The 23,997-nt window shown below is 42.1% G+C and overlaps 1 long non-coding RNA gene across 1 annotated transcript; it reads left to right on the forward strand.

Annotated features, from left to right (window-relative positions):
• The first annotated feature begins 681 nt into the window (after nt 1-681).
• Nucleotides 682-10,072, forward strand: LOC310710610. Its single transcript, XR_014528155.1, has 4 exons — nt 682-988; nt 1,076-1,151; nt 9,032-9,150; nt 9,254-10,072. It is a non-coding gene; the product is annotated as an uncharacterized lncRNA (long non-coding RNA).
• Nucleotides 10,073-23,997: the final 13,925 nt, after the last annotated feature.

Raw genomic sequence — 23,997 nt, forward strand, 5'->3', positions numbered from 1 at the left:
GCCACCATTTAAAGCAGTCCCTCTCTGGAGCCCTTTTGCGCACCGCTCATCGTCCCTCATTCATTTTTTTCTCTTCAAAATATAGTCCGGCTCCCCACAAGGTCTGAGGGACAGTAGACCGGCCCCTTGCTGAAAAAGTTTGAGGACTCATGGTACTCTCTTGGTTGCTGTTTTTAAAAGGCTACAGAGGCATAATTTAGCTAAAACTGCGAGGAGTCAAAGGTGGGCTTTATGGACATAATTAAGGGCCCTCTATCTTCTGCCCCACAATGTGAGCAGCCTACCTGGTTCTCTCTACCACAGACCACTCACCATATTTGCACCATCCTGGCTTCTCTTCACCAGGACTTGATGGTGTCTTGGTGGGTATCTTGTCACTGCTGGGTTTTCCCAGTAGATACTAATATTAGTGCTTAAGTCGGTGGACACAAAGTGCATGTCTCCAAGGCACATGTTCTTCTGGAAAATATAAATGGAGCTGCAGCGTGCCAAAAGCCCAAGCAGGCCATGCTGGTCCAAAAGTTGCCAAGGCAGGCGGTCAGGTTATAATTGTAGCTGAAGTTCTGATACCACAAACTGGAAAGAAAAGCGCCAATTGTTTTTAATTTTTAATGCTCTTGTCTTTCTTCTGGAAAAAACATGGGAGCCAGTGTGGTGTAGTGGTTAAGAGCGAGACTCGTAATCTGGTGAACCGGGTTCGCGTCTCCGCTCCTCCACATGCAGCTGCTGGGTGACCTTGGGCCAGTCACACTTCTCTGAAGTCTCTCAGCCTCACTCACCTCACAGAGTGTTTGTTGTGGGGGAGGAAGGGAAAGGAGAATGTTAGCCGCTTTGAGACTCCTTCGGGTAGTGATAAAGCGGGATATCAAATCCAAACTCCTCCTCCTCCTCTTCTTCTTTTTCTTCTTCTCATATTCTGCGTATTGATTCACTTTATACTACAGGCATGTTCCATATGAATAACAGCCCTACAGAATGCAGTGAACAGGTATGTCAGGTGCTGTAGCATCAGTTGCTAGACTAGTGCTAACTAATTTAATTTAATAAATGATGCTATTAAATTTTTATCTTAAAGATACTGATTCCCCAGTGACTCGGAGAAGCATGCCCTAAGTGGATTCCCTACAGGGAATTGAACTGCATTCCTCAAGGTAGTTACTCTAGTGTGAGCCCATCAAAATCTGTGGGACTACTTCAGATATAACCGGATTGAGGACTGAAACATAATTCCCTTTAGGATCAAAGTGCCAATCAGACAGCCTGTAACAAGTGCTGAATTTGATGCGTAGGTTCTACAATAATTGACATATGCAAATTTCATATGTAGGAGATAGAGATGCTCACTAAAGGGTAAGTAATAGAGTATTTCTCCGAAGCATCTCAGAGGTTAAGCCCATAGCAAGAGAAGAATGAGAAATATATATTAATGTCATTCTAGCCACTGCTTTTAGATACATTTGTGCATTTATTTTATACAGTTACATGCTGAAACTTTGCCATTGCTTGGTGCTTTTACTAACCTTTTAGGAACTCCCCATTAGCTACAGTTATTTGACACTAAGCGAAAATTAAGGTGTTCTTATCACCTGTGTCTAATATATCTTTTTTTCTAAATAAATCTGTTGGAGCTTCTTACATCCTGGTGAGGATGGGGTGGTAGGGTGTGCTGAATTTTTCAAATTCCAAATTCCCAAAATGAAGGGTGCTAAAAACTTGTAACATGACTTGGGAATTCAAAAGGTGTTTTGGTTAAATCAATTTACAGTGGTACCTCGGGTTACATACGCTTCAGGTTACATACGCTTCAGGTTACAGACTCCGCTAACCCAGAAATAGTGCTTCAGGTTAAGAACTTTGCTTCAGGATGAGAACAGAAATCGGGCTCCGGCGGGGTGGCAGCAGCAGGAGGCCCCATTAGTTAAAGTGGTGCTTCAGGTTAAGAACAGTTTCAGGTTAAGAACAGACCTCTGGAACGAATTAAGTGCTTAACCCGAGGTACCACTGCAATTTAGTTTTGCTTAGTAAGTAAAATGTGTGTAAATTGCATAGAAATCAATTTCAAAAGGTAAAATTAAAATGCGTTGGTTTCCTGAAAGCAGTTTATGTGCTTCTTCATCAAACGTAGACTTATCAAGCTAAATGTTGTCAAATCAAAAGGCCCTTCTAGTCCAGCATTCTTTTCCCACAAAAGCCAAACTGATGTTGATGGGAAGCCTGCAACCAGTTGTCCCCTCCCCCCAATCAAGTAAACCAATAGAAATACTTAAATAGCTGAGGTCCCCCACCAGCATAAAGCGTGCCCCCACAAACATAAATCCTGGCTGCGCACATGTGCACCTTAGCACAAGCAAGATTCTCAGCTAACTTGTGATTTCCAGAAATTGGTACTCTGCATCATGACTAGTAGCTCTTGATAGTTTTATCCTCGATGAATTTGTCTAGTTCAAATTGGTCACCATCACTATCTCTTGTGGGAGCAAATTCTATAGTTTACCTATGCACTGTGTGAATAAATGTCTCTTTTGTCTTTCCTGAATCATCCAACATTCAATTGCCTTGGATGGCCCAGAGTTCTAGGATTATGAGAGCTTAATATAATCACCCTTTCACTCATCTTTGTCTATGCTCCCTCCTAGCACTGCTCAGAGAGTTCCAGTGGCCAAAGACTAAAACACATATGCTAACTATGGTCCACTATGATGAGTCTGGCAAGAGAACAGGAGATACGTTCCCCATCATTATTCCTGGCAACTGCTGAGGGTCTTCCTGCTTAGTGGAAGTACAGTGGTACCTCAGGTTACAGACACTTCAGGTTACAGACTCTGCTAACCCAAAAATAGTACCTCGGGTTAAGAACTTTGCTTCAGGATGAGAACATAAATCGTGTGGCGGTGGCAGCAGGAGGCCCCATTAGCCAAGTGGTACCTCAGGTTAAGAACAGTTTCAGGTTAAGAACAGACCTCCAGAATGAGGTACCAATGTACTTGGTTTAACTGGGTGACCCGTGCACCACTTGCTCAACACACAGAGCTATTCACACGAGCTGTTTGTCTGTGTTTTTCAAAGGGACAGGGTTATGCATCAGTGGGGAACTATTAAATGAAACATGAAAATTCTAAAAATGTTGAATGCCTGAAGTGTTGCTTATGTCTTAAGTGTAAAATATGAGTGCAACAGAGAGAAGCAAGTTAGATTTAAATAAGCCACAGTTTAAAAGCCCTCCCAGTGGGCTTTACATATTACTGAGCCAGAGAATGACAACCTCTCTCCCTTTAAATCCCCTGTCAGGGTACCTGGGTGCCAGATTCCCCAATACATCAGGTTGCCAGACACTTTTGTTGGTAGGAAACAGTTTTCCATACTAAACCTGTATAATAAAACATGGAGAGCCTTGTAGCATATGTGGACCACTGCAGGTTGTCATTTTTTTTAAAAAAAAGTGTAGATAGAATTTTAGAGATTAATAAAGCATTTTGAATGACTCAAATGTGCAACAGTTTGTTGATGTGAAAGTTCACTAGGATATATGCAGGCTCCCCCCCTTCCAATTGCTCCCCCCCCTCTCAATTTCAAGTCCCGCAACTGTAAATTAAACCACTTATTCACTCTGACAGGCAGGCAGCAGAACACAGATATAGTAATCTGCCAGTCTAGAATCTGGTATGCATTGGGAGTCATGAAATAGATCTCAGCAGGCTGAACACGGTGCACCCACCCATTTTACAATACTGTGATTACAGCAGGTAGGTGGTTCAAATAACTCTGCATTTCAGATATGCAGGAGTCCAGTGTAATGTGTAGCATGATTTACTCAGGTTTGTCAGGATGCATGCTGTAATAGCATGGTTGGTGCAATGTCCCACTGGCTTGTCTTTCATGCTTTTTGATCTCCAGACCTTTATGAAAACGATATCTTAGCAAAACTGTTTTGGAGAGGAATAGGGAGAATGGCACCAGTTGGTGCACAGCACCTTTTATTGTGCCCTGCTTACAAACTGAAAGGTGCTGGGTTCTGAAAAACACACCGTGTTGCCGTGGAAGTGCTCACTCCTTTTCACAAGCACTTGTTTTGCTTCAGTTAGCAGGGTAAGGCAGGCTCAAAGGAGCTCCTTTCTCTAGATTGCTTCAAATGTTTCAGGGCAGGGTCAGGCACTGAGAGCACAAAGTCTGGTGCATGGTCCAATCTAAGCTTTGATTCCTCCCCTCTCCCCGCCTGAATCATTTGCATATGTCATAATGCAAATATAGGTTAAAGTACAAATGCAATATCTGCATTCTATCTATGGGGAACATTTGTATATTATCCAATTTCTGACCAAAATGCATTGTTACTACCAAATTGAGTGTACCTGAAAAGTATGACTCTTCATTTTCCTGCTTATCACATCTTCTCTAAAGAAACAAACATGCATCAGGGTAAGCAACACGGTGCCCTCTAGCTGTTGCTGGACAACAACTCTCATCAATTCACATTTCCATCCAAAGGATTTACATATCCTTATGTGGGCCCAGGATCCCCACAATATACAAGCGAGCCAAGGGCAGACTTTGGTAATCTTTCATAATATGGTGCTCTGTGTGAGGCCAAAATTTAGCTTTGCTGTGTTTTATTTGCATTTTAACTTCTTCTTCTTCTTCTTCTTCTTCTTCTTCTTCTTCTTCTTCTTCTTCTTCTTCCATCACTCGCAGCCGAGTAAGATTGTCTTCCATAAACACGGTTTTAACAATGTGTCTGTAAGTGATTGTGGAGGCCAATTCTGGATCCATACGTCCTTCCATAGTGGGGACATTGGTTTCCGAGCGGGAGTTGATCATGGTGTGGATTTGCCAAGCGTGCCCTCCTCTTAGCATGTTTCTCCCTTGTGTCCTGACTTCGAGTGTCTTCAAAGCCCATGACACCTTTGGTAAAGGCTGTTCTCCAACTGGAGCACTCGCAGGCCAGTGTTTCCCAGTTGTCAGTATTTATACTACATTTTTTTTTAGATTTGCCTTGAGACAGTCTTTAAACCTCTTTTGTTGACCACCAGCATTACGCTTTCCATTTTTAAGTTCAGAATAGAGTAGTTGCTTTGGAAGATGATAATCGGGCATTTGCACAACATGACCAGTCCAACGAAGTTGATGTTGAAATTAATGAGTTGGCTTCACATCTTGAAACCCTTGCTTGAGACAGTCCTGTCCCATATAGAATAGAGGTATATAAAGAAATGCATGGTATGAAGAAGTGGACAGCGAGAGTTTTGTCTTCCTCTCTCATGATACTAGGTCCCAGGGTCATTCATGAAACGGAATGGTGGGAAATCCAGAACTTCACACAGTACATAGTGAAACTGTGGAGCTTTCTTCCACAAGACATGGTGAGAGCTGCAAATTTAGATAGCCTTAAAAGGGAATTAGACAAATTCATGGCAGTAAAAGCTATTACTGGTTACCAGCATCCCTCTGAAAGCCAGTCACCAGGAAGCAGAAGGAAAGAGCTCTTACCCTCATACTGCTGGAATAAATAGGCTTCTGGTCAGATCCAGCAGGGATTTTCATTTTAGTTCAGTGGGACTTACTCTGAGATAAGTGTGTATAGACTTGCAGCCTGACCACTATTTGGGAAGAAATATTTCCAATTTCTAAAAATAAAAATAAATGTGTGAGGTCAGGCCACAGTTTGGTAAAACTCATGTTTTAAACTCTATAGTCAGTTATAGTGTTTAATACTTAAGCTATGACAGGGAAGTCATTTATGCTATGTTTTTCTTCCATAAACCTTTCTTTTCTTTGACGACAGTTTCCATGGAAAAAAGCTGTGTACACGTCTAACAGTTTTTATCTGTTCTTAACAGAATACAGGGAAGAGGTGTACCATTCTGTGGTTTAGAAAGTGAACTTAAGTGAAGAGGCAAGGTATGTGTCTGAAATGATCCCAGTTTTACTTCTATGGGTTGAATCTATGGGCTGTCCAGACTGAATGAAAAGAGTGAGACGATGGAAGCTTTCTTGAGTTTGGGCCATTGTGAAATCTTTTTAACCTGTTTCTGTTTGTTATTGTTAAAAGTCACAGCACCCAGAGTGGCGTCTAGAATTGTGGGGTGGTCTTCTGTAAGGCTGCTCACAAGAGAAATATGGCTTCAGCTATGGCTCAATATAGGGCCACATATTTATTTAATACAGAGATTGGGAATCTCTTTTAGACTGAGGGCCGCATTCGCTTCTGGGGAACTTTCTGGGGGCTACATGGCACTGGTGGTTGGGGCAAATGACAAAAGTGGGCATGGCCAGAGAGAAAGGTTAGCAAAGCAGAAATTGTGAATTTTGGCCTTCCCATTCACACATCCCTCTCTGCACTTCATCCATGCAAGCAAGAAGTATCAAGAACACATTCCAAGCATGTAAAGGCACTCAAAGAGAGTGCAAAGCAGGGGTGGAGAGGGGGGGTGACTCTGGAGAGGGTAAGCCCTGGGGGCCTGAGATTCACCTTCCTTGATTTACAACCTCTGTATGTCACTTTTCCTTAAAAGTCCAAGGTTAACAATTCAAACACCCACACCCACACACCCATACAATATTGCAACTGAAAACAGAGGTAAAAGCCTATAAGGCAAACTAAAGCATAATTGACAATAAAAATAGCACGAAGGAAAACAGTTGGCAGCCAGAGACAACATCAGAATAAAACAAAATAATTAAAGATATATATGATCATTTAGAATAAGAGCTGGCTAACCCCACCGGAGTCAACTAGCAAAGTCTGTTTGGGATTGCTACTTTAGTGACTTGGGGGGGGGGGGGGAATTTCATGCTGTTACCAGGCTCAGAAAAACTTTAGGAAATCTCATGAATGACACACTCAGCCATGCTAGAATGTAAAAATGTTAGTGACATCAGTTCCCAGCAGTTACACCAATCCTTGACAGTATTTTATCTTTTTTGTTTTTGTTTACCTAAGTGCAACTTTTGTGCCCATTTGTATACTTTTCCCGTGAACTTAGTGTGTCTTGTCTTGCCACCTTTTATTCTTGTGCATCAACTGACTATAATTTTGGTATTTTCATGTCACCTCTTTCCTTTCACCTCCAGCTGCCAAGGAAAATTAGTACTTAGCTCCAGCATACCTGTGTTCCTTCACAGTGGTGTTTAATGGATAGCAAAGGCCGGTGGCTTGAAAATGACTCTCAGTTCAAAATTGCTGCTGACAAGGAATCAAAGCTCTATGCATGTGCATAAATAGCAATGGGAATAAGTCTGCTAATGCCAGCATCTTACAGCATAGAGAGACTGTGAGATGGCCTGAGTATAAGGATGATTCTTGCAGTCGGATGCTGATACAACCTTTTTTCACACGGCATAAAAACATATCTTCTAGAATATCGACAACTGCATTTAGACAAGGAGACTCCCGGCCTCCCCATTGGATGCCTAAGTGTTTATAGCCATCACAGTGTTCTTGTTTATGGCCTGTGGTTTTGTAAATTCTTCTCTGTAATTTCCATACTGAAGGCCTACTCTCAGGTCTGCATATATTTACATGTTTTACTTGTAAGCTTTTAAGCATCAAATTATACAAAATAGAGGTGAGACCTCTGCCAGTTGAATCTTTGTCTTATTGTTTCCATTGTGCCGGGTTTCGGCAAGATAAATAAATAAGTAAGGATGCAAATTGGTCTGAAATACATGACAGCTCGCGTTCCACAGGTTCGTGTTTTATGACATTGCTGGCCCATAGCCACTTTAGCTATTTCATTGTCTGAAGGATGTCCTTGATTTGCTCTCGTTGCCAGTGTAATGACAAGGCTGTGCAGTCTGTGCATACACTGCTGTCAGATGAGTGGCTCTTGCTCTTTTGGCATCCTCAGGGTACAAGATGGAATGCACAAAGGGAGTTGGTGGCAAAGTGCTACCAGCTTTGTTTGGGCAGGACTGAGCCTTCAGGCCTTCGCTGGAGCGCTCTCAAAATCATCCTAGTACCTTTCCAGAGGCCATTTGCAAGTCAAAAAAGTTGGCGTGTGTGGCTTTTCTGCAATTTTTCAAGAGAACAGGAGAAGAATCACGTTTTAGGACTGGGAACAGACCTTTACTTGGAGCAGATCCAGAGTGACACTGTGGTTTGTTGCTAACTTTTACTCAGAGTAGACCATTGAGAGTCATGGGCCTAATTTAGTCAGGCCCATTGTTTTCGATGCGTCTGCTCTGAGTAGGAGTAATACCGTACAGTGGTACCTCTGGTTAAGAACTTAATTCGTTCTGGAGGTCTTAACCTGAAACTGTTCTTAACCTGAAGCACCACTTTAGCTAATGGGGCCTCCCGCTGCCGGCGTGCTGCCGCCGCGCGATTTCTGTTCTCATCCTGAAGCAAAGTTCTTAACCTGAGGTAATATTTCTGGGTTAGTGGAGTCTGTAACCTGAAGCGCCTGTAACCTGAAGCGCCTGTAACCTGAGGTACCACTGTATTGAATATTGTCATGCATGATGATGTAACACCATTCCGAGGAAGCATTGTGGGAAAGACATAGCTGCTAGGCAATTTGGAGGAGCAAAATGCAGAGCGATAATTGTTTTGTTTTTTAAGGCGAAGTCCTTTTTTATGGTAAGAGGATTAAGACAACAAATGGAACCTGGTTAGCTTTGCCGTGGGCTGACACTCATCAGATTGTGGTAACACAGAGGTGGGCTTTTCGACTTGCGCAACCAGTGTTGTGGAATGCTCTCTCTGCTGAAATATAAAAGGCCTTATTGGTACTGGCATTTGTACTAGAATCATACCAGCTCCTGAAGACACACCTGTTTAAACAAGCGTTGTCCTGATCTTCTGATTTGAACCTGCTGCTTTAATTGCTGTTTTTACCGTTTTAATTGGTAGGCTGTTTTAATGGGCTTGTTTATTGTACATTTTAATTGTGGACACTTATTTTAACATTAATGCAATGGTTTTATTATGTGTTGTAATTATGTGCGGCTATTTTAAAATTAATTAATAAATAATTTCCGGGTAAAGCTCTATGTCCCTTAAAACATTTTGTAATTCTTCTCTTCCTGTCTGCAGACGGATTGCCTGTAGTGTTCACCCTTTTTTTTTACCCAATGCCTATTGAAAGTCTGCAAAAAAAGGATCACAGTAGAACTTTCAGCCCAGCCAATTTCAACACTAATTTCAATTTGAAGGTAAATATAAAATGAAAGGAAATATAGCAATAACAAAAATCTGTCCATAACTACTTGTTTTCACAATAACAATCCATCTCTGTCTCATTCATACCTAATTTAGATCCTGAAAATTGCAGCGTGGGGTGCCAGCTCTTCAATATTTCTGTAATTCCTAGCATTTCTTAGAAACACAGTTAATTTAACAAGCTTAATTTGTTCTCATAGCATATACAATAATTTCTATTAATGGCAAATCAACATGTTGATCCAAATGAATGAAGACAGTTAAGGACACCGTTACACATCAATATCATGGCCACAACCAGACTCAAGTAAAATCGTATAATGAAGCTGCATGAGAGCGTTTGACTTCATGTTGACCAAACAGAAGCCAAGAATGAATATGCTTCCTTCCCTTGACTTTCCATATGATACTGTGAGAGGCTTTGGAAAGTGAAGGCAGGCAAAGCCTTTACAAAGTGACATTTCTGTTTCGCACTTTCAAGGAATTCATCCTTAACTGTGATGTGACAGCGTCTATACTGTGGAACTCCCTGCCAACTGATATTTCACTGGCACCTTCATTCTAATGTTTTTGACAATTGTTAAAACCTTTTTCATTTAGGTAAGCCTACCTAGACATGAATATTTGATATCTGCTTTAATATGAAATTTTGTTTTGTTTTACTAAAACAAACAAACAACTGCTCATTTTCCTTTTTTTTTTGGGAGTGGGGAGGAAATCAGCTTGTTTTTAACATTTGATTTTATCATTCTTTTAAATGTATATTTTATGTAAATGGCTTAGAGGTTTGGATGATGAAGCTGTGTCTAAATCTTGTTAAATATAACAAATAAAATAAATTTGGAAGTAATGCAGAAATCCAATGAAACTTTCCTCTTCAGAGATGTTCTCAGTGCCTCAGTATGTAATCAGGAAGCCTCCTGCCAATCCCTGGACCAGTTTTTGAATGATAACAATAAAAGTTTCTGATTTTTTTGTTTTTAAAAATTAATATAGTGACTGAAAGCATGTATGTAGACATATTTTCCCCATATTAAAAAGTGGGCATGGAGAAAGGGGCAAGACTCACAACTGAACTCGTGCTTGATTTGTAGATCTGCACAACCATCAATTAAATTGTGAAAGAGGGAGACAGTGGGTGTGGCTGAGTGATACACTGTGCACTATCTTTTAAAATATACTGTAGTAAAATGAAATTTTTCAGAGCACCATTAAACGAGTAGAGAAGAAAAGCACTCTATGCCTGCACTGACTCCAGATGCCTACCTTTCCCACACGATCCATCTGCCAACCAGTATCTTGGGGGGCTTTCCATAGCAGAGATAAGTCCCATAACAGGAGGTAGCAAGAGTTCACCCACAGAACTGCTGAAGTGGGAGACTGCAAATATCACTTTAAAATCAATAGACTAATGCAATGCTCTTTTTGTAACGTTGTGAATAAAATTGAACCACATGTAATAAAGCAAGATGAAAGATATGTCCTAAAATAAATATCCTAAGTTCCCAAAACAAGAGAATTCTTAGAACAAATAAAGTATTAGCGTCCCCCAAAGGGTTATATGGGGATGCGGGTGGCGCTGTGGGTTAAACTACAGAGCCTAGGACTTGCTGATCAGAAGGTCGGCGGTTAGAATCCCCGTGATGGGGTGAGCTCCCGTTGCTCAGTCCCTGCTCCTGCCAACCTAGCAGTTCGAAAGCACGTCAAAGTGCAAGTAGATAAATAGGTACCGCTCTGGTGGGAAGGTAAACGGCGTTTCCGTGCGCTGCTCTGGTTCGCCAGAAGCGTCTTAGTCATGCTGGCCACATGACCCGGAAGCTGTATGCCGGCTCCCTCGGCCAATAAAGCGAGATGAGCGCTGCAACCCCAGAGTCAGTCACAACTGGACCTAATGGTCAGGGATCCCTTTACCTTTACCTTTTAAAGGGTTATATGTTTAACAGCAGGGCTGGGGGAATTTGTGGCCCTCCAGATGTTGTTGGACTCTCAACTCCTATCAACCTCACCCACCATGACCGATGGTCAGGGATGATGGGAGCTGTAGTCCAACAACATCTGCAGCTTAGTAGATTTCACTGTTTCATTTCCCTTTTGCACCTAAGTCCTACTGCAACACCTTTGAGCTACTTTTCTTAAAAGTGCCAGAATATCTGCTGTGCAAGTTATCAGCTGACCCTTTGAATACTGTCTCTTCTATATCTGTAGCTTCAGTTGCAAAGGTCCAATCAGCATCCTGATGCCAAGCAGCGGTCTTGTTTTGTGTTTAGGTATTTCCGACTCCTCCAATGCCACTTCTCCCATATACCAAGTCTAGGATCTCAAAGGAGTTGATGGCTGCCAGCCCTATACAGAGCATCCTAGCAGGATCACACAAACAGTGCCGTCCTAACCATGCCTGCTCAGAAATAAGTCCTATTTAATGCAATAGGGGTAGACAAATCTGTCAATTTTGGTTCTCTCAGTTACCCTTATTTTCCCCAGTCTAACATTCAGTTCTCTACAATTTTGCATCATTTTTTTTAAAAAAAATTAATCAACATTTCATTGTGATACATTTTGGTGCACAGTTTTGACAAATATATACATTTTCCAAACAATTTCCCACATGTTACATTCACAAATCTATATGTTTTTGGGCACACTTCTCCCTAATGTATGCTTTTTTGTAGACACTATTTGGTTGAAAAACTGCACCACATTAGAAATGTAAATTTCAAAGGATCGTTGTGTTTCAGCTTTTGTATTTCTTTGAGAACTGCAGACTATACATTTTCTCATTCTTACAATATAAACAAAACTGAATCTGTCCCCCATTCCTACTCCAAGGTAAGTGGAGTTAGGATTGTAGTCAAAATTATTAATCACTACAGCGAACTCACCACAGAAATGACAAACACATTTTAAGCTCAAAATATATAAAAAAATAAAAAAATTGTCCTGTAGCACCTTAGAGACCAACTAAGTTTGTTCTTGGTCTAAGCTGTCTGCCATAATCTGACTAAAAAGGGAAACACAAACAGGTTGGTTTAAAAATGTATGGTTGGGGGAAAGCAGTAAATTATTATGTATGAGGGTTATGCAAAGTGGGAGGCTGGGCTCCCTCCAAGGGGCTGGCACTTTTCCTGGAACAGCCTGGCATACAAACAGTTAATGCCATCCTTCCCCTCTTCCCTCCCATTTTGTGCTTTAGGATCCAGCAAGGCTCCAAAATATATTATTGATTTGCCATTGTCATTTATAATCCCAAAATGGTCACTGCCAAGATTTTGCATTTGACCCCACAAACTCTAAGGTCAGCTATGCAGATTTCAAACTCTAGGAATCAATGAAATTCCTTTTTACAATCAAGCCCTTGTCTGTGCATGTCATCTGAGGCACAGAGTCTAATGAAATACTAACTAAAAAACCAAATGACATCTTTTTAGGGTTTTTCTTCTTCTTCTTTTTAAACGGCACTCATGTATTTTTGAAAAAGGTGTGTTATATTTTCTTTTATAAAGTCCATGGGAAAATAGTTTTTATCTTTCTGTGTCTTCAGGAAAAAAAATCTACCTCAAGAAATTTCTTTAACAAAGAGAACATTATTTCAGACTCTAACATTTCTGTCTGCCTATTATCATTAGTCATAAGCTAAGCCCTGCACTAAATGTCTAGTGAGCACAGATAATGTTCATTTTGTCTGGAAGACAGGTTGCCGCCTGTCAAGGAGAGATGGAATAAATGACAGGTTTGGACTCTGTGCCTTGCAGGCATATTAGGCTAAGAAATCGCCAACATGATGAAAAATTATTTTGTCAAAAATTTGTAGGTCACCCATCATTGTCTAATGTATTCCGTGATTAATTGCTAGCATAGATCAGCATTATGTCTTTCCAGTGAATCGCTTAATTGTTGCCTGCTTCATGCTCTTAATGTAATGATGAGGCATCTGGTCCTTTCACATGTGCTTTCAAATGCCAGCTTTTGCATCCAGGTTACAGGAACAGTAACATTAAACTTAAAGGACTACTTGAAATTAGAACTTCCAGAAACCCTTCTCTTTCTGCCCCTTCTTCTTCATATTTTTATGGCTGTGCACACGGTAGGCTGAGTGTTAGTGTTAATGTATGTAGATTTTATTTCTGACGAGTGATTATTTGACTGCTCATTTTACGAAGATTTATGGTGTGCTTTCTATCTCCTGACTGCAGCGCTACTCTTATCTTTAATAAAAGAGATGAGGACATTAATCAGCCTTTGTCAGGAGTCCTGACTAAGACATTAAATGTACTATATGGGATAGGTAAACACGCTCCAGATCCTTCTCTACTCCAGTAGATCAGGCAAAAAAACACTCATTATATTTATCATAATTTCACATCTGCTGTTTTTGAAGCAATGTACCATGAGGCCATAAACTGTATTACAACTGTGCATAAATTCAACTGATTTGTGGCTGGAGTAACTAATTCCTAAAGTACATTTTAGAAAAACAAGCAGTGAGCCCTGAAATTGCAATTCCATAAAGGCACTAAATTACTGACTGAGGAATCAAGAATTTGCTTGATGTGATTCTGCAGTGACCATTTTATAAAAAGTGACAGTGTGCCTGTGATTGAGTCAATAAAATAAGGACGAATGAGCCATACACTCAAACAAGATTAAAGAGGAAGACAATGACAGAGGACAGACACACGGGATATAAATAGAAGAAAGTGTAATGTTTTCCCCAAAATAGCTTTAGGATGTGACTATTAATAATGTGAACATTAATTTGTCACCGATCATTTAAATGTTTGGCGGTGGTAGGTACTCCTAACACCTTATTTTTAGCTGAGAACAGGTGCAATGATAAGGGATGAGAATGCATGTAATTTATGAGAAAAAGGCTGAGAAACCTTTTAAAAATATGACACAGAGTTAAACTGCCTGGATGTTAGCATTTGAAAATTGGGATTAACCAGAAAATTGCCTTACTTTACAACTGGATTAAATGGGAGGAAATGTGTGGTCAAATGGATTGCAATAAATAGACAATATTGGTCTTCTCTTAAAATGAAAGCAGACATAGAATTGCACAGCAGAAATTGGATTTTGTATCTCTACATCAATGTTATGGCTGCCATTCTGATCTTAAACACACTTGCTTGGAAGGGAATCCCATTGGCTTTGGTGGGATTTGCTTCCAAATAATAGTTCAGATCTCAATCCATTTATGTTTATGAGTGTTTATGAGATGATGATGATGATGATGATGATGGAATTGGTGTAATGTGGGTCAAAATATCATTGTCATCAATACCTATTAAAATTAAGGATCACACTTCTATGACAAGGTGGTACCTTACATTTCTGCATGATATTAACCCATCTTCCTCTCCTCTTTGTTGGAGATGGTGCACTAGTATAGTTTCTATGTACCACATGTGGTGTAAATCTAAAAAAATGCCGTATAAACACCAACAACTGCGAAACACTGGCCTGCGAGTGCTCCAATTGGAGAGCAGCCTTTACCAAAGGTGTCATGGGTTTTGAAGACACTTGAACTCAGGACAAAAGTGAGAAACGCGCTAAGAGGAAGACATGTTTAGCAAACCCTCACCGTGATCACCTCCCACCCGGAAACCAATGTCCCCACTGTGGAAGGACGTGTGGCTCCAGAATTGGCCTCCACAGTCACGCACTCACTTTTAAAACCGTGTTTATGGAAGACAATCTTACTCGGCTACGAGTGATTGTCAAAGAAGAAAGACTTGTGACAGAATACAGGTATTTTGGACTACAATATGTGATGAAATAAGCCTCACAATGCAACAAACAATACAAAGCTTACCACAATTGGTTTTTCTGAATATTTTTCATGAGGATCGGGAGAATTTATACTATAAACAACTTATAATATTCCTGTTTGTAGTGGTCAGACAACATATTGCATGGAACTGGGGGAGTTTGGACCATCTCCAGCTCACATGATGGAGGAAAAAGGTCCAGCCAACAGCCTTGATGGATAAATTGACTAAACATATGAAGGCATTAAACCCAGAACTCAGACAATTTTGCTGAAATATGGCACCCAGATATATCCTTTCCCGCCTGCTATGTGTGCACATCTCTGGAGATATGTTTTACAAGGTTGGTAAAGTAATGCAATGGTGGGGGCTGAGAGGTGGAACGGGGGGAGGGATAACCTCTTCTGTTTTGTCCTGTTGTGTATTAAACTCAATAGAAATATATTGTATTTTTAAAAATACCTTTGCAATTACACCATCAGGGTACACAGAGCTGTATAAAGTCACATAAGCCAAATGAAAAGTTCCTGCCCCAAGATATTTACAGTCAGTATTTTAATGATGTGGAAGACCAGCAACGGCAATGAACAACACAGAGAGAGGAGGCAATGGAATTTACTTCTAATTACTATCCCCGGCTAAAGTGAAGTCAGGGTTGTGAGATGCTGGGTCCTCATATTGTGAAAAAAACTATGCATAATTTTATAACCGACCACACAGGGGCAAATGGAATCCAATGGATCAAGCATTTGATAGCTGAAAGACGCTGTTCCCAGCAACCCTGAGGTTGAGGAAGTTTTAAACTGCTTTTTTAAAAAAGGTGTTTTAAAACCGCTTTTAGTTCTTTTCTTTTAAAAAATGTTTTATCCTTATTGTGTCTGCCATTCTGGGCTCCTCTAATAGAGCAGAGACCCCGTGTTTTGTTTTTTATTAAAGATTTTCTTGATTTACAGAAGTATGGGTAACGTCTCTTGTATTTTTTCCATGTAACATTTTTACAAATCAGTTTCATTTGTGGGGGTGGGGTGGGGTGGCGGTGTTTCTATTTTGCTTAATGTATGTAGGGTTTGGTGTCAGCGTTGCTCATGCAGGTTCTCTGCTGTTCACTTGTGTTCCTTTGATGGTGAGAGAGGTTGGGGTTGGCCTAGAGTGTGCTTGTTCACTTGTGGTTGGCTGTGGTGATCTTTGTTTTCGTGTGTGCGTGGGGTGGGTGGGTGTTTTGGATCAGGTTAGCCATACTGATTTGTATGCTGTTGGTAGATTATTGTCATTGTCTTGTTGGGGAGCGATAAAGGCAACTTCTTCTGTTTGTCCCCGTGTCAGTTTCAGTTTATTGGTTAATTTTTCTAGCAGGGCTCTTTCCCATACTATTTGGTACCATTGGTCCATGCTTACTCCTGACAGGTCTCTCCAGTGTCTGGTTATGGTGCTTCTGGCTGATGAAAGTAGGTGGGTTATGAGTTCTTTGTGGTGTAAGTGGGCATTGTTGTCCTGGAAGATGTTTAGTAGGGCCAGTTCTGGGTTGATGTCTAATACTTGCTTAGTTACTTTACATATTTCTCTTATGGCTATTGCCCAGAATAGTTGGATTTTGGGGCACTCCCACCACATGTGGAGGTATGTGCCTGTGGAGGTGCACCCTCTCCAGCATTTTGGTGAGGTTCCTGGGAGTATTAGCGCTAGTTTTCTTGGTGTTAGGTACCACCTGTAGGTGAGTTTCAGAGTGAGTTCTTTTCTTTTCGTTGATATGGATTTAAAGGGGGTTTAGACCACATTCTGGTCCATTGAGTGGGATTAATCTCATATCCTATGTCATTCTCCCATTGTTTTTTTGATATTGAAGTCCTTGCTGCACTATGCAACACTGAGACCCATTGGGCTCTTGGCATGGCTGTTCCCAACTGCCCTTTCCAGCACGGCAGAGTCATTCTGCACCTTGGTATGCCAGAGACCTGAGGGAGGGCTGAGGAACAAGCTGGATGGTGACTAGAACGCAGGTGGCAAGAGACATGCTGTGAAGCCAATTGAACATCATCCCTACTGTCTGGCGGTGAGGGGAGCAAAAAAACCCAAACCAATCTCTCTGCTTCCATTGCATCAAGTGGAATTTTTTTTTTTGAATTGTGTTGACATTGACCTCAGGGAATGGTTTAGACCAGTGGTTCCCGATTAGCTAATTACTGAGGACCCCCTATTTTTCAAAAGCCAAACCATGTACCTTTTGAATATTTTGATAACTCTATTGTAGTTAATTTTGCAAAGCAATTTTTTGAAGAAAATGTGGGGTAGCCCCTAATAAGTAAAGGATTTTAGGTATACTAACCCCCCCCCTACAAATTTGTGATATTACCATAAACTGCCTATCCCCAGGCAGTAGGAAAAACTTGTCTCCATTGCTCTACTACAACTGAATAATAAAAAAGCAATAGTGTCCCTAACTTACATGTGTTCCATAGGCAGAGAGTATTTAAACATGCGGCTCCTTACTTGTAATCTCATATGGTACATCTTAGCAAAAATTTGTAGTATATCGTTCTGCTAATGGAGGGATCTTCAAAACATAGGTGAAGGCTTGGGCAGGGTTTGATAAAGTATTGGTGAAGACTGAGTAGAAAACAGCTGCAATTTTGTAATGTAGTAGTAGTAATGATAATTTATTATTATTATTTTGTCCTCCTGCACCCAAGTTTCATGCCTGGCTTAAAGAGGTTAATTAGTTAAATACAGCACTTATTTGGGGTGAGGTTTTTCTCCTTGCTGATTACAGAATAGGAACAAACAACTTTTTAATTTATTAGGATTCTGCCATACATCTGTTTCCTCACACCCCAAAATATAACCACATAGCTTCCCACAGAAAAAAGGAAACAACCTCCACGCAGGCTGCCTTTTGCATCAAATAGGCCTGGGCGATGTATTGATACATTGCCCAGGACTGGTATGAGGGCAGACTGCAATGGCGGCTTCACTTGGTGGTACAGTGGTACCCCGCAAGACGAATGCCTCGCAAGACGGAAAACCCGCAAGACGAAAGGGTTTTCTGTTTTGGAGGCGCTTCGCAAGACGAATTTCCCTATGGGCTTGCTTCGCAAGACGAAAGCCCATAGGGAAATCTCCGGGGACCTGTTTTAAATTGCTGGCGGTCGGGAGCAAAGACTTTCACCCACAGCCGGCCTTCAGAAGAGGCCTCCGTTGCCCCGGGCGATCTTAAAATGCTGGCGGGCGGGAGCGAAGCGTTCGCTGCCGACCCCCAGCATTTTAAAATCTCCCCGGGACAGCAGAGAAGCAGCCCCCTGCGACCCTCTCCCGGCTGGAGAGGTGACGTGCGCCTATGGCAGGAACCTCCATAGGCGTGTGTCACCTCTCCAGCTGGGAGAGCGCGCGCGGGGCTAAAGCAGCCCCCTGCGACCCTCTCCCGGCTGGAGAGGTGACGTGCGCCTATGGCAGGAGCCTCCATAGGCGCGCGTCACCTCTCCAGCTGGGAGAGCGCGCGCGGGGCTAAAGCAGCCCCCTGCGACCCTCTCCCGGCTGGAGAGGTGACGCGCGCCTATGGCAGGAGCCTCCATAGGCGCATGTCACCTCTCCAGCCGGGAGAGGGTCGCAGGGGGCTGCTTCTCTGCTCCCGCCCGCCAGCATTTTAAAATCGCCCCGGGACAGCAGGGGCTTTTAAAATGCTGGCGGTCGGCAGCAAAGCCCTCCTGTCCCCGGAGCTTGCGGGGCGGGAGGTGGGAAGAAGGGCTTTTCTTCCCACCACCAGACTTCAGAACAGCTGTCTGAAGGCTGGGGGTGGGAAGAAAAGCCCTTGTTCCCCCCCCTCAGCCTTCAGAAAAGGTCGGGGGACAGACTGTCCCCGGACCTGGTCTGAAGGCGGTTTCCCTAGGAACGCATTAATTGATTTTCAATGCATTCCTATGGGAAACCGTGCATCGCAAGACGAAAAACTCGCAAGAAGAAAAAACTTGCGGAACGAATTAATTTCATCTTGCGAGGCACCACTGTATATTGCAAGTGAAACTGCCACCGCTCTTGGCTCCCTCCAGCTGGTTTGGTAGCAGAGGGACTCAGGAGCAGCGGCAGTTTCACCAGTGATATACCATTGAGTGAAGCCACCATCCCACTCTGCCCTCATAGCTGAAGGGAGAAATAAGCTGCGTCGGCGAGGCACAATACGGCTTGTTCCTCCCTCCTCTTCTTCAAACTGCTTGGCTGAGGAGTGCACAGCTGCCTTTGCCTCAGCCAAGCAATTTTACGAAGCCCCTGCCCTGCCACTGGCTCACATAAGCTGGCGGCTGGTTGGGGGTTCTGAGAAACTGCTCTATTGAGGGGTGTGAGGTTGCCGTCCCCCTCAGCCGAGCAGTTGATAGAGCCCTCAGCCCACCTCTGGGTCATTCAGCCTCTTCCACCCCCCAAGTGAATAGTTCAGCGAAGCCTTGGTTTGCATGTGAGCCTGAGAAGCATCGAGACTCACTCACTGTTCAGGGCTGGGCCATGTATCTCAGCTGCTTCTTCTTTCCCTAAGGCGGGAAGAAGCAGGTCAGATAAATTCCATCGTGATATATCAGCATATACTAGTGTTTAGCTGCTGACATATCACAATGTTAAAAAAGTATTGCCCAGCCCTAGCACTAAACTGAATCATCAGAGGGTGAGCTGTGACAATTTGACACTCGTGACAATTTACTCAGCTATTTCTCCTGTTGGACTTCCAATATGAGACACGAATCCGAAATTCATAAGGCAAGATTCACGGAAAACCCTACCTCCCAGCAGTGGGAGAGTCCTCTAAACTTGATAGTCATTGAAAACAATTAGAAGTTCTTTTCAGTTCAAAAGTAGAGAGCAAGGGGAAGGGATCCCTTACAAAGTTTAAAGCAGGGGTCAGCAAACTTTTTCAGCAGGGGACCGGTCCACTGTCCCTCAGACCCTGTGGGGGGTCGGACTATATTTTGAAAAAAATATATGAATGAATTCCTATGCCCCACACATAACCCAGAGACGCATTTTAAACAAAAGGGCACATTTCTACTCATGTCAAAACACACTGACTCCCCGACCACCCTCGGGCCAGATTTAGAAGGCGATTGGGCCGGATCCAGCCCCCGGACCGTAGTTTGCTAACCCATAGTTTAAAGGATAAGCATGTGATCTGCTGGCACTCTCTCCACACTCTCTCCTTCAACTGCAAATTCCTCACCCCCAAGACCTTTTATTTTTGAGTTAGGCTTTATAGATTGTAAACCTGAGGGCAGGGACTGCCTTATAACTGACATTTGTAAGATGCTTTGAGTGCATTTTTGGCCAAAATCAAGATAAAAACACTTTAAATAAATAACTATGTGATATATCTCTGTCACCTTTTTTGAGACTATGCTTATTGAAACATGGTATTCCTCACATGAACTCGTTTTTTTAAACCACATCACCTGTAGTTCATGCATATATCGACAGGCAAATTGAAATTCCGAGGTTTGAGCCAGCCTTAGATTAGGAATGGCGGATATACCATGGCAGTGAAGAATGTTCGTAACCTGAGATGCATCACCCATCGTGAGATGGATTTGGGATTTCCCCTTTCCACTTGAGCAGCCCTCAGACTGAAGCAAAGGGCATCCCTAGTTGCAGAAAGCAATACAGGCTTGCTTGCAGAACAGCATCTGTGCCACATACACACAGAGAGAGATACGAACGGTGTGCCTTTTAATCTATGCAGCAGCACATTTATTCATTCATTTATTTATTTATTTATTTATTTATTTATTTATGAGACACAAAAAGCCCCAGTCCTTTTGAACTCCAGCAGTAAAGCATGTGATTTCCCCCTTTAAGCATGCCGCCCTACCCTCCATCTGGCCACTGCACAGTAATGGCTACAAATCTGTTAGAGATTATGGTCTGTGTACATCTCTTTGTTCTCTATGGAAGTCAAAAAATGGTTTAAGTCCCACACACAGAGTCCCATCCTTTCCATTTCCTACAATCAATCTGTTCATCGCTGAGCATTTCTCTCCCTGACCTTATTACTTTACTGAAATTAAGCTTGAAACAATCTGATGTCAGGTACTATAGTATATCTCCTTTTATTGCCTACCTTGCTGAGGCCTTCCATATTGCTAATGCTGCATCTCATTTTAGATAGGTTTAGCCAGATATATATTCCCTGGTTTATAGAGAATCTGATGGATTGCATTCTGCACTGTGGGACTGTAGGGCAGTCTTTAAAAAAAAATGCATTCTATAGAACAGAGGTGAATTCACACAGAGACACCCGGCTGGTATTCATCGTTCTTTTGGTATCAGCAAGAAATCTTGCATATTCACCAGAGATGCATAATTGCTGGAAGATTGATGTTGGCCTCAGCTTTTTTCTGATTAATACCTCAACCCTATCTGTATTTGCTTAGAAGCATGTCCCATTGATCTCAATGGTACTTACTGAAGTATAAGGTGGGGAGGACGGTTCGTTGCAGTTTCAGGACTCCTTCAGGAATTGGTGGGAAGGTGATTATTATACGGTATCCAAAGAGATTTGCTCAGAGATGAGAGCTACAAGGACATGCACGCTGCATTTACATCTGCTGTACTCCCCTTGTCAGAAGTTGCAGGAGGGCTGTGTGTGTGTCTTTTGCAGAATTCAACTGTAGTCAGATAAAACCCACCAATTAAAATAATTCATGCATATCACAACTCTGTTGATTCCTAAGGATGCATTTGGGGGTTAATATAATAAATCACTATAATAAATCACTTTCTGCAAACCTGTTTAGTGTGTTCTTATCGTCTCAATCATACCTTTTGGGGGGATATTTATTTATTTAAACAATGTATTTATGGCTTAACTACAAACATCTCTAAGCAATGGGCAAGAGATACAATGCAGGCAAGGTGAAAATCTAACAGCATGTGGACAGGTAACATTGGCAAGATGCTAGACTCTGCTACACAACTTGAAACTGATCCTTCATTCACCAAACACTCAACTGGAGAGCCTCTTACTTCACTGAGTGGCAATGTCATAAAGGATCTTTATGGTCAAGTGCACAGGTATCGGATCATGCAGGCCATAGGAAAACTTCTCACAGATCTGGCCCTTCTTGAAATTAGTTCAATGAGTCATTCAAGGTGGTTAACAACACCAAACAGGCTTTGTTGCATATGGGTTTCAAAACATGGCCTTAAAGGCAAGACCCACATCAACTTAAGACTGATAGTGAAAGACATCATCTGCGTGTACTGCCCTTGGTTTAACATCTAAGTAAAACACTCTTGGGTGGAAGGCCACACCACATCTTGTTTCAGCTGCAGTGAGTTAGGCTGCAAAAGAAGGTTGCAGTGGATGCTGTCTTGCCAGCCACTCAGCGCTCACTGTGGTGTGCATTCAGTGAAATAAACCCAGACACTCTTGTGGTCCTACAACAATGAGGAGAGGAGAGCTGGCGTCCAAAAGATCATTTACTTGAAGGGCGGAGAGGATGACACACTGGGAGATCTTTCTGTATGTCCAAGGAAGACATCTTGCATCAACCCGTGCTTCATCCTTGTTGGACCTGATAGACTGGTCTTGACATGTAAACTTACAATGGAAGTAGAGACGTTCATTGACAAGCCCATGCAAGTTCCACGGTGGCCTTGTCATGCTGAATATATAGAGAAGTGTGTGAAACAAGTCACAGAGACAGCAGGCAGTGTTTATACACATGAGAAACATGAGGGCTACACCAAAGGCCAAAAAGCAAGTTAGCGGCTAATGTCCAAGAATGAACCGAAGGACAACTTGATGAAACGGGTTGTATTTATTTATTTATTTATTTATTTATTTATTTATTTTTAACTGATATTATTTTCTAATGTTTTGTGATTACAAGGTCATGTTGTATGTTTAGTAGGATATGTTTTATGCATAGAAACTATGTTTTTATAGTATTACCTGACATTTTCAGAAGGGAAAATTAAAATTCCTTGGTTTTCTGAGAGCAGTTCATGTGCTTTTTAATCAAATGTAGATTTACCAAGCTAAATGTTGTCCAGTCACAAAAACAAGAGCAGATTATTTGAATTCCTCACACCTAAAACCAATTGGCAGAAACAGGCAAAGGCAGACTTGGACAATACGTTGGACATATTTGCCTTCCCATCTGAACTGCAATCCGCCCCCGCCCTAGCAATCTATTATTTGCAATTCTAAATAAATTTAAAGACCAGGAGTAAGTTTACTGATATAAAAACATTTATACTTTGCCTTTTGAGCCTCATAAAGACCTCCATAGTGTTTATGATACCTTCCAATCCAGTACAGCTCCAATCCTTTACTCACATGCCTGGGAGAAAGCGCCGCTGAACTCGATTGAGCTTCTTCCTGAGTAGACATACATAGAATTGCACTGCAAAATGAGTTAAATCATTTTAACAGTGTTAAAACAGAGATTAAAAAGACAAGGAGAGTAGGGCAATTAAAACTTCAGTATTAAAATTTAACATCATTAACGGCCAATTTTCTTTTTCCTTTTTCTTTTTAAAAATGCTTCTCAATAAGGGCAACAAGGGGCGCAGGTGGCGCTGTGGGTTAAACCACAGAGCCTAGGACTTGCCGATCAGAAGGTCGGTGGTCGAATCCCCACGACGGGGTGAGCTCCTGTTGCTCGGTCCCTGCTCCTGCCAACCTAGCAGTTCAAAAGCATGTCAAAGTGCAAGTAGATAAATAGGTACTCTGGAGGGAAGGTAAACAGCATTTCCGTGCGCTGTTCTGGTTTCGCCAGAAGTGGCTTAGTCATGTTGGCCACATGACCTGGAAGCTGTCTCCGGACAAACGCCAGCTCCCTCGGCCTATAGAGTGAGATGAGCGCGCAACCCCAGAGTTGGCCACGACTGGACCTAATGATCAGGGGTCCATTTACCTTAAAGGGCAACAATCTAGCCCAATTTGCACAGTGCTCAGGTATAGGGCCTCATTCTGGCTCTGCCCTCCGAGATCCATACTTCATGCACATTTTTCTGCAGGGGAATCCCTACATGAGCAGCTGCTTGAGAGTGGACTCCTTCACAGACAACCAAGCTCAAGATGTAGACACTAGAGGG

This window comes from Podarcis liolepis (genome assembly GCF_965112155.1).
Source record: "Podarcis liolepis genome assembly, chromosome: 1".
NCBI lineage: Eukaryota > Metazoa > Chordata > Lepidosauria > Squamata > Lacertidae > Podarcis > Podarcis liolepis.